We start from the raw sequence: 18,490 nt of genomic DNA, 5'->3' as shown, positions 1-18,490 counted from the left end.
CATGCTTTTTGCAGGCGACAAAACAATAAAATAACAACTCTGTATAATGTTGAACAATCTTCTGGCAACAGAATGCAGAAAAGCAAAGAAAGCCTAAGGATAACAAACAGAGTATGAAGGAAAGAGATAAATATGGCATTATCACAAGTTGAGGATAACAAACGGAGTATGAAGGAAAGAGATAAATATGGCAGTATCACAAGTTGAGGATAACAAACAGAGTATGAAGGAAAGAGATAAATATGGCATTATCACAAGTTGAGGATAACAAACAGAGTATGAAGGAAAGAGATAAATATGGCATTATCACAAGTTGAGGATAACAAACGGAGTATGAAGGAAAGAGATAAATATGGCATTATCACAAGTTGAGGATAACAAACGGAGTATGAAGGAAAGAGATAAATATGGCATTATCACATATACAAAGTTGAGGATAAAAATGGCAGTATGAAGGAAAGAGATAAATATGGCATTATCACAAGTTGAGGATAACAAACAGAGTATGAAGGAAAGAGATAAATATGACATTATCACAAGTTGAGGATAACAAACGGAGTATGAAGGAAAGAGATAAATATGGCATTATCACAAGTTGAGGATAACAAACGGAGTATGAAGGAAAGAGATAAATATGGCAGTATCACAAGTTGAGGATAACAAACGGAGTATGAAGGAAAGAGATAAATATGGCATTATCACAAGTTGAGGATAACAAATGGAGTATGAAGGAAAGAGATAAATATGACATTATTACAAGTTGAGGATAACAAATGGAGTATGAAGGAAAGAGATAAATATGACATTATCACAAGTTGAGGATAACAAACGGAGTATGAAGGAAAGAGATAAATATGGCATTATCACAAGTTGAGGATAACAAACGGAGTATGAAGGAAAGAGATAAATATGGCAGTATCACAAGTTGAGGATAACAAACAGAGTATGAAGGAAAGAGATAAATATGGCATTATCACAAGTTGAGGATAACAAACAGAGTATGAAGGAAAGAGATAAATATGGCATTATCACAAGTTGAGGATAACAAACAGAGTATGAAGGAAAGAGATAAATATGACATTATCACAAGTTGAGGATAACAAACAGAGTATGAAGGAAAGAGATAAATATGGCATTATCACAAGTTGAGGATAACAAACAGAGTATGAAGGAAAGAGATAAATATGACAGTATCACAAGTTGAGGATAACAAACAGAGTATGAAGGAAAGAGATAAATATGACATTATCACAAGTTGAGGATAACAAACAGAGTATGAAGGAAAGAGATAAATATGGCATTATCACAAGTTGTGGATAACAAACGGAGTATGAAGGAAAGAGATAAATATGGCATTGTCACAAGTTGAGGATAACAAACGGAGTATGAAGGAAAGAGATAAATATGACATTATCACAAGTTGAGGATAACAAATGGAGTATGAAGGAAAGAGATAAATATGGCAGTATCACAAGTTGAGGATAACAAACGGAGTATGAAGGAAAGAGATAAATATGGCATTATCACAAGTTGAGGATAACAAATGGAGTATGAAGGAAAGAGATAAATATGGCATTATCACAAATTGAGGATAGGAGTATGAAGGAAAGAGATAAATATGACATTATCACAAGTTGAGGATAACAAATGGAGTATGAAGGAAAGAGATAAATATGGCATTATCACAAGTTGAGGATAACAAACGGAGTATGAAGGAAAGAGATAAATATGACATTATCACAAGTTGAGGATAACAAACGGAGTATGAAGGAAAGAGATAAATATGACATTATCACAAGTTGAGGATAACAAATGGAGTATGAAGGAAAGAGATAAATATGGCATTATCACAAATTGAGGATAAACAAACGGAGTATGAAGGAAAGAGATAAATATGGCAGTATCACAGATTGAGGATAACAAACGGAGTATGAAGAAAAGAGATAAATATGGCAGTATCACAAGTTGAGGATAACAAACGGAGTATGAAGGAAAGAGATAAATATGGCATTATCACAAGTTGAGGATAACAAACGGAGTATGAAGGAAAGAGATAAATATGGCAGTATCACAAGTTGAGGATAACAAACAGAGTATGAAGGAAAGAGATAAATATGGCATTATCACAAGTTGAGGATAACAAATGGAGTATGAAGGAAAGAGATAAATATGGCATTATCACAAGTTGAGGATAACAAACGGAGTATGAAGGAAAGAGATAAATATGGCATTATCACAAGTTGAGGATAACAAACGGAGTATGAAGGAAAGAGATAAATATGGCAGTATCACAAGTTGAGGATAACAAACGGAGTATGAAGGAAAGAGATAAATATGGAGCATTATCACAAGTTGAGGATAACAAACGGAGTATGAAGGAAAGAGATAAATATGGCAGTATCACAAGTTGAGGATAACAAACAGAGTATGAAGGAAAGAGATAAATATGGCATTATCACAAGTTGAGGATAACAAACGGAGTATGAAGGAAAGAGATAAATATGGCATTATCACAAATTGAGGATAACAAACGGAGTATGAAGGAAAGAGATAAATATGGCATTATCACAAATTGAGGATAACAAACAGAGTATGAAGGAAAGAGATAAATATGGCATTATCACAAGTTGAGGATAACAAACAGAGTATGAAGGAAAGAGAGATAAATATGACATTATCACAAGTTGAGGATAACAAACGGAGTATGAAGGAAAGAGATAAATATGGCATTATCACAAGTTGAGGATAACAAACGGAGTATGAAGGAAAGAGATAAATATGGCATTATCACAAGTTGAGGATAACAAACAGAGTATGAAGGAAAGAGATAAATATGGCATTATCACAAGTTGAGGATAACAAACGGAGTATGAAGGAAAGAGATAAATATGGCATTATCACAAGTTGAGGATAACAAACGGAGTATGAAGGAAAGAGATAAATATGACATTATCACAAGTTGAGGATAACAAACAGAGTATGAAGGAAAGAGATAAATATGGCATTATCACAAGTTGAGGATAACAAACGGAGTATGAAGGAAAGAGATAAATATGGCATTATCACAAGTTGAGGATAACAAACAGAGTATGAAGGAAAGAGATAAATATGGCATTATCACAAATTGAGGATAACAAACAGAGTATGAAGGAAAGAGATAAATATGCATTATCACAAGTTGAGGATAACAAACAAGAGGATACAAGAGTATGAAGGAAAGAGATAAATATGACATTATCACAAGTTGAGGATAACAAACAGAGTATGAAGGAAAGAGATAAATATGACATTATCACAAGTGAGGATAACAAACAGAGTATGAAGGAAAGAGATAAATATGACATTATCACAAGTTGAGGATAACAAACAGAGTATGAAGGAAAGAGATAAATATGACATTATCACAAGTTGAGGATAACAAACAGAGTATGAAGGAAAGAGATAAATATGACATTATCACAAGTTTGGGATAACAAACGGAGTATGAAGGAAAGAGATAAATATGACATTATCACAAGTTGAGGATAACAAACGGAGTATGAAGAAAGAGATAAATATGGCATTATCACAAGTTGAGGATAACAAACGGAGTATGAAGGAAAGAGATAAATATGGCATTATCACAAGTTGAGGATAACAAACAGAGTATGAAGGAAAGAGATAAATATGACATTATCACAAGTTGAGGATAACAAACAGAGTATGAAGGAAAGAGATAAATATGGCATTATCACAAGTTGAGGATAACAAACGGAGTATGAAGGAAAGAGATAAATATGGCATTATCACAAGTTGAGGATAACAAACGGAGTATGAAGGAAAGAGATAAATATGGCATTATCACAAATTGAGGATAACAAACAGAGTATGAAGGAAAGAGATAAATATGGCAGTATCACAAGTTGAGGATAACAAACGGAGTATGAAGGAAAGAGATAAATATGGCAGTATCACAAGTTGAGGATAACAAACGGAGTATGAAGGAAAGATAAATATGGCAGTATCACAAGTTGAGGATAACAAACGGAGTATGAAGGAAAGAGATAAATATGACATTATCACAAGTTGAGGATAACAAACGGAGTATGAAGGAAAGAGATAAATATGGCATTATCACAAGTTGAGGATAACAAACGGAGTATGAAGGAAAGAGATAAATATGGCATTATCACAAGTTGAGGATAACAAACGGAGTATGAAGGAAAGAGATAAATATGGCATTATCACAAGTTGAGGATAACAAACGGAGTATGAAGAAAAGAGATAAATATGGCATTATCACAAGTTGAGGATAACAAACGGAGTATGAAGGAAAGAGATAAATATGGCATTATCACAAGTTGAGGATAACAAACAGAGTATGAAGGAAAGAGATAAATATGGCATTATCACAAGTTGAGGATAACAAACAGAGTATGAAGGAAAGAGATAAATATGGCATTATCACAAGTTGAGGATAACAAACGGAGTATGAAGAAAAGAGATAAATATGGCATTATCACAAGTTGAGGATAACAAATGGAGTATGAGAAAAGAGATAATACTAAAAAATGACATTATCAGTAAAGTAAGTTGATTTATAAGTCATTAAGTATTTATCTATCAGGTTTTCATATTAAGATGGAGCCAACAATTCTCCAATCAATATTGTAAACATTATTTTAATTAAATATCTTCGATATATTTTTTTTTCAAAGTTATTAATTACTAAATTGCCTCATTTCTCAAATTTTCATATTTATCTATACATTTAACATGGATAGTTTAAGATCAGCTCAAGGCAGTCATTATTAGAGCTATTTAATATATTAGAAGAGGAATCTCCATATTTGTAAGCCATTAGGATTCGAAATCTGTCTTTTATGGAAAACGAGACTGAACGGTACCAGGATGACACATTAGGGTCAATATCATGGAGTACTGAAGCTTCATCACAGAAACCTTAAATGAATATAAGACTGCTGAAGATTCACCAGCAATTTAAACTTTATGTATGGACAGATTTGGCATCAAGAATGTAGAAATTACATTATTCAGTGTCAATATCAAATGTTTGCTATAGAAGTATGATAGCACATAATTATCCCATTCCACAGTAGTTAAAATGGCTGGACAATTGGACGTCAAGGGCTGTGAGTATACCGGACCAAACAAGATTTTGCCGGACCGAACATTAATGTGAAGTTTTGAAGTAAACATAACTTCCTGCTATAAGTATCCAGGCAGCTGTTTTCATGATAATCATATGCAGTTTACATTTTTTCCAGGTTCGGTACCTGCGTAATACTTCAGAGATGCCATTTCTACTGACTTCCAATACTCAAAAATTGCCGGACAGTCGGTCCAGATCGGATTTTAAAATAGCCAGTCCGAGTAAAATTTTGCCGGACATGTCTGTCGGACCGGCAAATTTCCCAATGCCTGGTTTAAAGGCGTCAGGACGGTGTGCATCTCCCTCACATCCTCCTTGATTCTCTTGTCATAGAAATGTTTAAATCACCCGCACAAAACATTAACACACACTGCAAACTACTCCGTCAGTATCAATATTTGAAGGATATATCGGCTCAGAGCTGAACTAGTGACCTGATCTGCTTTAACTGATCTCATTATAATACATTTCTTGGCTGTAAGACATTCATTTTTTATTTAGATTTCACAATCTTTTGAGACAGAATGTCTGGAAGTTTTATACTAGCTCATATCTCTGATCCCATCAGGCCACGTTAATGTCTCAATGTAAATTATATCAGTCTGGCCTTTTTAATGTATAACAAATTACATAAGCCTGGCCATTTTTTTATGTATAACATATCATTTGGCAAACTTCTGTCGAAACGTAACAATGGTGACAGGATAAAGTGTTCTACCTGTACAGCTCTCACATTAATCTTTCTGATAAACTAATGCAAATGTATATGACATGACCAACAGTTTTACTGAAAATTCATTTTTAGGGTTTGAGTGTAAACTTTGGAGAACACAACCATAAAAAGATATGGAATATCACATACACGTTGTTGTCAAGCACATTTACCAAACTCCATTAATTCTAGGCAGTATCATGGCCCAGAGTTATATAATATCTATACAACAGCCTGTCATGTTTGAAGTCACTAAAGAGCCACAGGGGTCTCAGAACCTCTCCTGCTCCATCGTGCTGCTGAAGGTAGATAAATGATTACGATAAATAAAAAATCTGATCTCAACGGTAAACACAGTTTTACTACATCGCAGAGAACAAATGTTGTTCTGCACTCTGATAAAATGGTGATTTGTTGAAGGTTTACCGTGTTAAAGGCTCGCTTTACAGCAATATCTCCGCTTACAATCGAGATTATATTTGTTAAAATAACAACAAATCAAGCAGGGTAACCAGAGAAAAATCAATAATATTATATGTGGTTGGAGCTGTGAATGTAATTGATTCATGTACATATATATAAACAAGTCTGGTGTAGTATTACAGTCCCATGGTTCATATACTGCAACACATAAAATATAGAAAACAATTAATATTCACTTAACACAAAAATCAATAATTACTAGAGATTTTCATTTGATCCCTTCAACAAACACAATTCTTATGCCTGAAATGGTTTAATGTGGTTTGGTCCTGAACAGCATTGATAAAAATTTGAAATAACCAAATTATTATAGTTGTATCCACCAACTATAGCCTGGCTTCCTGATGATAAGCAGGGTCCATATTGTTTAAAGTCAAAAGCAGTTCACCAGAAAACAGCCAACAAGACAGGACAACAAGTGTTTGCAAAATCAGTATTTTAGTATCAATACTACAAAGTTGCTTCAAAACTTTTGAACTAGTACTAGACATTTCAGTAAAGTAATACCACCAATCTTCCATTATAACATAATGCCATCAAATAACTATCAAAAGAAATTCCATCAATTTCAAGTTGTGTTGGAACCATAAGTACCTCAAAAGTGTTTTCAAACCTGGAGATGTCTTCATAGATGCAGCACTTTGATTGCAAAGTACCAAAGTTGTCTTCAAAGAAGTACCAAACTTGCTTTCAAAGAAATACCAAAGTTGTCTTCAAAGAAATACCAAAGTTGTCTTCAAAGAAATACCAAAGTTTTCTTCAAAGAAATACCAAAGTTGTCTTCAAAGAAATACCAAGTTGTCATCAAAGAAATACCAAAGATGTCTCAAAGAAATACCCAAGTTGACATCAAGAAATATCAAAGTTGTGTTGAAGAAACAACAAAGTTTGCCTTCAAAGAAATACCAAATTTGCTTTCAAAGAAATACCAAAGTTGACATCAAAGAAATACCAAAGTTGACATCAAAGAAGAACCAAAGTTGTCTTTGAAGAAAAAACAAAGTTGCCTTCAAAGAAATACCAAACAAACTTGCTTTCAAAAAAATACGAAAGTTGCTTTCAAAAACAATAAAGTTATACAGATTTGCCCTCAAAGACATAATATGGAATTCTCTTCAAAATGTTCAACATTGTTTTTAAGGAGAAAATGCAGAATTGCCTGAGAAATGCCTTGTAATTGATCACTATAAGGCAAAGTGCATGAGCAATGGTATCAAAATTTATATTTTATACACAGATATTGTTTGTCTGAATGGTCCACATACAACAATAGTTCAGTCAACTTTGGTGGTGTTAATTATTGATCAAACAAATTAACCAGCCATTGTGCTGGCACCAGTACCTGTATATACATCCATCAGAAAAGGCACAACAGGTCCATACTGTTTTAAAATATTAATCAGAAGAGGTACAATGGACCTGGTTTGGTATGCATAGTAACAACTGGAATAAGCGAACCATATCAGAATCCACGTTAGCACTATCCATAGGTCAAATCAGAAGACTACCTGTTATATTACTGATGGCTCTTTGCTTTCATAAATGATGAATGATCCCTCTGTTGATACGTCTACCAATTATAAAATGCCTACAGGACATTGGAAACTTGAGTTTTAATTTGTTTTTATAATTGACAAATGTGACATGAATACATTATGTATGGATGTATAACTTCATTACTTTGCTTCCCCACATTGTCCCTGATATATATTACCAGCCGACGTAATATAATGTGACGGGGTGGGGTGTGTTGCTTGTTGTCTTCGGCGGCATGTTTCAGTGATATAGCCCTATAAAAAGGGCAATAGTTCCACTATACAAGAAGACACAACATGAATATACCGCAGTCTCCCAAAACATGCACCTCTCACAACATACACGCAACACACCGCATACATAGGAGGCCGTCCTTACATGACCATAGCTGTTAATAGGATGTTAGTTAATCAAACAAAAAACGTAATATACTAATTACCCAGATTTTAAAACAGCACTGATCACCATGGTATCATCTTTAATCAGGACAATTCATTTACCTATTTACCGTTTATTATATGTAAATACTCCTAGCTATAGAAACCTGTTAATTATTGATACTGCTACATGTACAGGTGAAAAGGTCATGTGACAGCTAGTGGCACGGTTAATTGGGGGTCAGGTTTGCTAGGATTATACGACTGGACCTAGAACATTTTTATAGAGTAAATCTACATTACAGTTTCAACATCTATATAACGGCAGTGTCTTATGATAATTACTCAATGATTTTTGACAAACTAAATACCTCTTAACGCTCTAACCAATACATCTGTAATGATTTGGACCCTCTCCCATCTAGTCCTGTATATGTGATCTCATGGAGACATGAGGACATTATTCTTTACCTATATATTATAACAGTGACTTGAATTTATTCCAAGAAGTCCCTTCCACAGGCTATACGTCATGGTACCAGCCTGTCAGACTGAAGGCAGAATATGATCATTCAGTATGAACATTATGTAACGAAGCTGTGGTGCGCTTCATTGTTATATTTTCCGGAAATTATATTAACCGTGACTTTGGCGAGACTTCGCTGGGCACGAGATCTCGGGACTGCGCCGATACTTTCAGTTTTCTACCGGGCCTTGAGAGGTGAGGACTGAGTTTTGAATCCTATGTAATTTTTAAATATCTGCATGTCGCCCATCCTTTCCCTAATTTGCTGTTATCGTGTAGTATGGAAATGCATTAACATTACTGTGTGTGTATTTTTCGCTGTCAGTCAATATTTTTGCTATATTTTTGAGTTTGAAATACTTGTGAAATTGTGCAATGTTGGACTTGGCATGTCTCGCTTTTAGACGGGTTTCGATAGTAATTAATAGTCTTCACTCTTGTGTTGAGAGCCGTTGGTAGGCTGGAAAAGAGTGGGAGCCTCCAGTATTGAGTTTCGGGGTGGCCGTTAAGGAGATATTTTGCAAATCTTCGCTGGAGGACGGTGTTTGTGAAAATGGAGGTTTAACTATCGATAATCGGCCCGGTGGGTAGCGCCACCTGCTCGGTCTATCATTGATGGGTAGGTGATAATTACGATAGCGGAGATGTGAAATTATAGGCGATAGCAGCAAAACTGTCCATTACACACTACTTCCCACTGTGCCATGCGGGTATTTTCTTGTTGTTGTTGACTTTACATATGTTTACGTTAATAAACTGTAAAATGAATTTGATGTCGTCCATTATCCATGCTCATCAGTACCTGTACCTGCAAGCTAACGCGGCAGTCGAACCCAGGACAAAACAAATTAATTGTATCATTCTACTCTATGCTAATGACTACTGTTGTAGCAAACAAGTCGTTACAATTCATCCTGTAGCTTAAAATTGAACTGTGACCTTATCATCTGTGACCAGGTAGCTAAAGCATCCGGCTAGTGTTTGAAGGTCCCAGGTTCAATCCCATGTCTTGCTGCTACATTTTCTCCTCCCCTATGACAATCCTAACAAAAATCATGCAAACTTCATTGTGTCAAGCTTGTGTAATTCAATAAAATGATGTTCAAGTCTATATTTTCATCTAAATATTAAGTGCCAATTTCCCCCTACCCATCCAGACTTAACTGATCTGCTATGTTTAATTTTTATGTTATGGAGACTTTTTTTAACTCCCACAACACTAGTTTGACTTTGACAGTTTGATACACATAATCTGATATGATCGAGGTCTGTCTTACCTGCCCACCTACACACAAACAGTAATATACACGTTATAATGAAGAGTATGCTGAATGCCCACAAACCTTGGAGTTGTCATACAATAGAAGGTCCCTCTTACCACACGTCTACATAAAAACACTTATATACATATTCTTTTGTAGTTTTAGTTCTATAACATCATCTTATCATTCCGGGAACCATTTGTACAGTTTAACCTTTCTATCCTGCGATGGAAAAGATGAGTAAGCTAGCCACTTAAGGACCCCTCAGCACTAGGTGGCTATTGATTTTAGTTTATATAAGTCTGGCAGACAATTATATCCCAAGAACAGCTTTCTTACAGATTCTATCCTCAGAACATTATGTCCTTTTGTTCTGTCAGAATGTCCTACAAATACTGAAGATTTGCTTATAATAGAAGGCCATAGACCTAGAATCTATTAAGAAGCAATGCCAGATGAAACTGTCTTGCATCCAAACGTTTCATGTCATTTTAACTAGTTGTCTTATATTAAAATGACAAATGCGATTCCAGCACTGTCTCACATTTCAATTGAAGCTTACATTGTCTCTTAAAAAGTCATGTACAATGAGACAAAGATGTCTTTCAAGGAAAAAACTGACAGTCAAATGCATCAACCATTTCCAAGAGTAAATGTCAAAGATGTTTATCATTTCCCGTTATGGCGATATTAAATTGCATATGTCTATATGCATTATAAGATGGTGTCTGCCAATGTTGTCTGACATTACAAGGTGTGTTCATCAATATTCCCTGACATTACAAGGTGTGCTTATCAATATTCCCTGACATTACAAGGTGTGTTCATCAATATTTCCCTACATTACAAGGTGTGTTCATCAATTTTCCCTGACATTACAAGGTGTGTTCATCAATATTTCCCTACATTACAAGGTGTGTTCATCAATATTCCCTGACATTACAAGGTGTGTTCATCAATATTTCCCTACATTACAAGGTGTGTTCATCAATTTTCCCTGATATTACAAGGTGTGTTCATCAATATTTCCCTGATATTACAAGGTGTGTTCATCAATATTGTCTGATATTATAAGGTGTGTTCATCAATATTTCCCTACATTACAAGGTGTGTTCATCAATTTTCCCTGATATTACAAGGTGTGTTCATCAATATTGTCTGACATTGCAAGGTGTGTTCATCAATTTTCCCTGATATTACAAGGTGTGTTCATCATCAATATTGTCTGCTACTATAAGGTGTGTTCATCAATATTCCCCGACATCACAAGAAGTTGTCTATGGTGCTGCAGTTATAGATTGCTTTGAGCTAAAGAGTTCTATTCTAGAGTCAGTGATCAAAGTAAGCTGTTGAATACTGTAAGAAAACGGGACAAGCTATCTAACATTGCAAGACAATGTCAGTAACATATCTACCAAATATTAGCTGTTTATGAGTTACCAGTGAAAGATATCTAGGACTGCGAGTATATATATTTTGTCACATTGTACTCAGATAAACCGGTTATTAAATAAATCTGATTCTATTAGCGTTCTGTTTAACATATTACTCAGCTGCCAAAAGTACACATCAACAGTCTTTAGCATTCAGAGTTGATTTCAAGTCTAGGAGAATACTGTTTCAGTGAAAATGTCGGATATTAGATGATGTTCTGCTGTCAAAGTTACTTATTTCTCTCCAGAATTAATGAAATCAAACCCTGGAGAGGTCAGGACACAGCAGGTCCAGTATCCATGGCCTAGTGTCAGCTTCATGTGCCTGATTAGTTCTGTGATGGCTGACATTACTGGTAACACGGAATAATCTCCACCAGTCACCTGACTGATCCTTGGCGGCCACCTCATCCCACTTAATAAGTCACGGACACAACAAGTCAGTCAAAAGTAGCGGCCCCGTGGGATCAGTACGGGAGTGTGTGATGATGTTTAACGGGAGTGTATGACGGCGCGTCACTCCCAGACAATTCAATGCCGTCTTCTGACAGGTCAATTTGTGCCATTCACATGTTCTAGCCTTAAATGGTATACAAATGACTGTCACAGCCTCCTAGACTGTCATTCGAACAGTTCACTAGCTGGTACACACAAAACTGTATTCAAGGTAACTAGGCAAGGAGCAGACGTCACTCCGTTTACAGTTAACAGTTATAACTAGTTCCAATATTTCAGTGCTAAATAAAAATGTTCACACAGTTAATATTGACAAGGTCATTGATATCATGAAATTGAGGTCTGCTGTATGACAGTGTAAAGTGATGTTATAGATGTTATGATTGTTTCCGCAGTAAAACTATTGCAAAATTTCATTTTAAATGGAATCGTAGCGAGTTAAGGCCAATAATTTGAATCAATGATTTGTTAATTTCAACAGCTAAATTTAGCAAGTTAAGGCCAATAATTTGATATTTCGAATAAATGATTTATTAATTTCAACAGGGAAATTTGATAATAAGCTCTAAACGATTTATTGATAAATTGAAATGCCAGTGTCATTTTATTGGAATAATTTAATACATTCTCCAATGACTGAACGTTGATCTATATTTCACTTCCTTGTTGCAACTCTAGACAGGTGTCCCTGGACTATTCACCACAAACTGTTTATAAAACTACGATGTTGAATAAAACGTTTTGTCTTACATCCTATTAACAGCCGAGGACATGTTTGGACAAAGGGAATGTTTTGTATTTATTTACTGTGTGAATTATTGATAATAGTATCATCCCAGTCATGGTGTATACCACAGTATATATACAATAGGATGGTGATTATATAGTGCTGACACGTGACAGTTACAGGTATCGATGTACCGCAAGTCTATATAATCAGCAGACTTCGTGTTTACAAAACAAATTTAACACCAAATACTTTCCACTGAAATGAATGAACGACTACTTGTCAATGCCGAGAGAGAACAATTAATTCTATAGACTTTTCTAAAGTGGAAAATCTGCTTTTATGTTTATGCTTTATCCAGATATCCAAGGAATATTGATTTTTAATTCATTATATTAAAATGAATACTTTAAATTTCAATGATCAAATGACATTGAATTATTTCTAAATCTTCTATTGAACGAATTCTTAATTTGATGTTATTCCAGACATAATTACAAATAAAGGTCCCAATTATGGCTTGCTACCTGGTAACTTCAGTCAATGCTATAAACATATTACAAAATCCAAACACCTTTGTCAAGGTCATCCAGTTGAATCTTTGTCAAGGTCATCCATTTGAACAAACTTGGTGGCCCTTTATTCCTTATGGATGCTATAAGCCAAACATCATTTAAAGTTTTTGCCTATTTGACCCTTGTGACCTTAAATGAAGGTGAAGGTCATTATTTGAACTATCCTGGTTGCCCTTTATCCTAGCATTTTGGTCATTTTTGATGGGCTGATTTAAAACTAAGTGTTAGATTGTTCACAATCCTAGAACCATTTGGTAATTAGAAGTTGATTAAAAGGAAAAAATGAGATTCAATGGACAATTGACATCGGATGCTGTACCATGACATATTTAGCTCGCTTGCCCTTTGGGCTAGATAAAATATATTGCATCATCAAATACATTTCAACATCTGAAACTGGCATCATAGGCAAGTTGTGACACTCTGGTTGATTTAAAATAATTATCAGTCAACAATGTTCTTGATTATAATTTCTTTGATTAAACTGGAAATACAAAGGTAAATTAGGCCTTAATTTACCTATTACATAACATATTGGAGAGTCTTTGAGACTAAATGTATGCCTCAAACTGTTCAATAATTTACATGAAAGACAGTTTTTTTTATTTATCTTTGATGGTCCAGATTTTATAAAATAGCTTTAATTGATTCATGTTAGCAATGATCAAGTTTTTAAAAAAGCATTTCAATTTCCAAGAAAAATTGTGACAGTAGGAGTCACCTACAGTCCAGTTCAATTCCACAAAAAGTTGTGAAATGTTCAAAGCTGAAATAATCAATTCTGACATATGGAATACAGCTATATTGATTGAGCATTTGAATCAATATCAGCTGTAAAAATAGTCCAAGGATTCAATGTGCCATAGTGAATATATATTCTATATCATTCTCAGGAGAGAAAGAAAATGCCAAAGTCAGATTTAAAATGACACAGAAATGGTAAACTTCTAAACTGAACATAAGCAAATGCTAACATAGAGACATACAGACTGACAAAACAATGGTAACACAAAGGTAAGTCAGACTTACAAGACAATGCTAACGCAAAAGCAAGTCAGACAGACTTAAAGGTCACAATGCTAACACAAAAACAAGTCAGACAGACTTACAAGCCAATGCTAACCATACAAGCCAATGCTACAAGTCAGACAGCTTAATTAGAAAATGTTAACACAAAAACAAGTCAGACAGACTTACATTAGACAATGTGTAACACAAAAACAAGTCAGACAGACTTACAAGTCAGACAAATTTATAAGACAATGCTACCACAAAAACAAGTCAGACAGACTTAATGGTCAATGCAACACAAAAACAAGTCAGACAGACTTACAAGTCAGACAAATTTATAAGACAATGCTACCACAAAAACAAGTCAGACAGACTTACAAGTCAGACAGACTTACAAGACAATGCTAACACAAAAACAAGTCAGACAGACTTAAAGGTCAATGCTAACACAAAAACAAGTCAGATAGACTTAAAGGTCAATACTAAAACAAAAACAAGAGACAGACTTACAGGTCAATGCTACCACAAAAACAAGTCAGATAGACTTACTAGTCAGACAGACTTACAAGTCAGACAGACTTAAAGGTCAATGCTAACACAAAAACAAGTCAGACAGACTTACAAGACAATGCTAGCACAAAAACAAGTCAGACAGACTTACAAGTCAGACAGACTTACAAGTCATTCTCCTATAGCAGATTATTGAAAACAATCAATATATGAAAAACTTCTATAAAACTAGTAGCATAAACACAATAAATGTTGTTGCATTATATTTTCCCATCTTTTTATGAATAAAATCATAATTTCTCATTTAACTTTATTTTACTGTGTCATGCTCATCATTTTATTTGTAATAGAACTGTTTGATTAGAATAAATAAACATGTGCATGATGTTCATGTCAGAACAACATCAAGCAATTGAATTAAAGCTTTTCTGAGATCTTAAAAGACTTCCAAATGACAGATTTCCTTAAAAACTACAGGGTCAGTTAATTGACGATGAACAATTTAAAACTGTACAAAAATATACCAAATAAGGTGTGATGACAATTAGATAGAGCTGTACAGAGATCTACCAAATAAGGTGTGAGGACAATTAGAGAGAGCTGCATACAGAGATATACCAAATAAGGTGTGAGGACAATTAGATAGAGCTGTACAGAGATATACCAAATAAGATGTGGGGACAATTAGATAGAGCTGTACAGAAATATACCAAATAAGGTGTGGGAGCTGACAATTAGATTAGAGCTGTACAGAGATATACCAAATAAGGAGTGAGGACAATTAGATAGAGCTGTACAGAGATATACCAAATAAGGTGTGAGGGACAATTAGATAGAGCTGTACAGAAATATACCAAATAAGGTGTGAGGACAATTAGATAGAGCTGTACAGAGATATACCAAATAAGGTGTGAGGACAATTAGATAGAGCTGTACAGAGATATACCAAATAAGGTGTGGGGACAATTAGATAGAGCTGTACAGAGATATACCAAATAAGGTGTGAGGACAATTAGATAGAGCTGTACAGAGGTATACCAAATAAGGAGTGTGAGGACAATTAGATAGAGCTGTACAGAGGTATACCAAATAAGGTGTGGGACAATTAGATAGAGCTGTACAGAGGTATACCAAATAAGGTGTGAGGGACAATTAGATAGAGCTGTACAGAGATATATACCAAATAAGGTGTGAGGACAATTAGATAGAGCTGTACAGAGATATACCAAATAAGGTGTGAGGACAATTAGATAGAGCTGTACAGAGGTATACCAAATAAGGTGTGAGGACAATTAGATAGAGCTGTACAGAGATATACCAAATAAGGTGTGAGGACAATTAGATAGAGCTGTACAGAGGTATACCAAATAAGGTGTGGGGACAATTAGATAGAGCTGTACAGAGATATACCAAATAAGGTGTGGGGACAATTAGATAGAGCTGTACAGAGATATACCAAATAAGGTGTGGGACAATTAGATAGAGCTGTACAGAGAGTATATACCAAATAGGGTGTGGGGACAATTAGATAGAGCTGTACAGAGATATATACCAAATAAGGTGTGAGGACAATTAGATAGAGCTGTACAGAAATATACCAAATAAGGTGTGGGGACAATTAGATAGAGCTGTACAGAAATATACCAAATAAGGTGTGGGGACAATTAGATAGAGCTGTACAGAAATATACCAAATAAGGTGTGAGGACAATTAGATAGAGCTGTACAGAAATATACCAAATAAGGTGTGAGGACAATTAGATAGAGCTGTACAGAGATATACCAAATAAGGTGTGGGGACAATTAGATAGAGCTGTACAGAGGTATACCAAATAAGGTGTGAGGACAATTAGATAGAGCTGTACAGAGGTATACCAAATAAGGTGTGAGGACAATTAGATAGAGCTGTACAGAGATATACCAAATAAGGTGTGGGGACAATTAGATAGAGCTGTAACAGATATATATACCAAATAAGGTGTGGGGACAATTAGATAGAGCTGTACAGAGATATACCAAATAAGGTGTGGGGACAATTAGATAGAGCTGTACAGAGGTATATACCAAATAAGGTGTGGGACAATTAGATAGAGCTGTACAGATATATACCAAATAAGGTGTGGGGACAATTAGATAGAGCTGTACAGAGATATACCAAATAAGGTGTGAGGACAATTAGATAGAGCTGTACAGAGATATACCAAATAAGGTGTGGGGACAATTAGATAGAGCTGTACAGAGATATACCAAATAAGGTGTGAGGACAATTAGATAGAGCTGTACAGAGATATACCAAATAAGGTGTGAGGACAATTAGATAGAGCTGTACAGAGATATACCAAATAAGGTGTGGGGACAATTAGATAGAGCTGTACAGAAATATACCAAATAAGGTGTGAGGATAATGAGATAAATATACACTTTTTACTCACAAATTTTGAATTCCTATCAGAGACTGATGTAAACAACACTTGACTGTCTTCCAGATGTATGTTTTGATCTTTGCAGGCAGTGCATATTTCACAACTGTATATTGTTTCAGAGAGGAGTTACTATTTCCCATTACCATTCCAAAGCATGTTCTAATTAATATTTAGCTACCATGAATGCTACAGCTATACAGCGGTTCCTTTGATATTCCATTCCAAAATGTACAGTAAACCTCACTATTGTTAAGTGTTTTATGGCCCAATAAAACAAAAAGATTCTTTACACCAAATTACACACATGTGAGAGTAATTAGACGTTTAACACAATTACTCCAGCACTTGAAGGAACAAGTTACATGTCTAGCAGTGTGAGGAAGTAATTTACCTGAACAAACGAACTTAAATCAAACACTGCAGCACCTTACACATTCACCTGGGGATATAAAACAGGAGATTCTTAACGAGCTATAAACGAGATATAATTACCTGATCATTTACAAGCTGCTGTCTTCAGTGATTGCCTGGCCAAGTATCCTACAGATCAATTTGTTAGAGATTATACTGCCTGATCGACGACACATTCACTCTATCGGTGGTCTCTGCTCTCTCTGTTCCCGCGTCACCAGCGGCCAGACAACAACTGCCAGACCAAGACAACACCAGTTATTAGGAGAAACAAAAGATGCAGCCTTAATGGAGTTAAGAGCAGTAATGAGTCTGCTGGAAAATATACATACAAAATAGATGTTTAACGCGCAGAGTTAATCCCAATGAAACGAACCGAGAACAAGTAAGCGTTGTGCAAGAGGAATCCACGGAGGAGGTCGGAACACTGTGGCTGGATGGCAGTGCACAAGCTGTACAGCGACGTGTTATGTTAGATTTTCAGTCAATATACACACAGGCCTTTAAGCATCAATATCCTGTCTGGGCAATGCTATTGTCACAGAGTTATAGATCGGTAATGGTATTATCAAGCATATCATACCTACACTGCTGCTGTAATACACACCCTATATCTATTGGTATAAACAACTATCTATACATTCTACTTTCTAGTTTAAGAAATATGTAAGAATTTTTCATTAATAAATTCAGAGGATTGTGGAGCTCAAAATAGCTGATCTTTTTCTTTGTGTTTTTTCTCTCTTCCATCTTACATACGATAACGTAGTTGCCAAATTTTAAATTTCCACATTCTTCTGTGTTAGAACAATCCTTTGAGATAGCAGGTGGTACACAGTGCTAGTGGATGTTTTTGTTATAAGGTTTGATGATGATGACCTTGGGACACGCAAGACT

At 35.1% G+C, this 18,490-nt stretch overlaps 1 protein-coding gene across 1 annotated transcript in view; it reads right to left on the bottom strand.

The window, feature by feature from the left end:
• Positions 1 to 18,041, bottom strand: part of LOC138315403 (uncharacterized) — a 50,042-nt gene extending 32,001 nt beyond the window's left edge. The window contains exon 1 of the mRNA XM_069256412.1: positions 17,675 to 18,041. The gene's annotated coding sequence lies outside the window, so the exon portion shown is untranslated. The remainder of the gene's footprint in view (positions 1 to 17,674) is intronic.
• Between the last annotated feature and the right edge of the window lie 449 nt (positions 18,042 to 18,490).

The sequence above is a fragment of the Argopecten irradians genome, chromosome 1, assembly GCF_041381155.1.
Source record: "Argopecten irradians isolate NY chromosome 1, Ai_NY, whole genome shotgun sequence".
NCBI lineage: Eukaryota > Metazoa > Mollusca > Bivalvia > Pectinida > Pectinidae > Argopecten > Argopecten irradians.
Note: the sequence above shows the minus strand (reverse complement) of the source record. Positions and strands in the feature narration are given on the sequence as shown.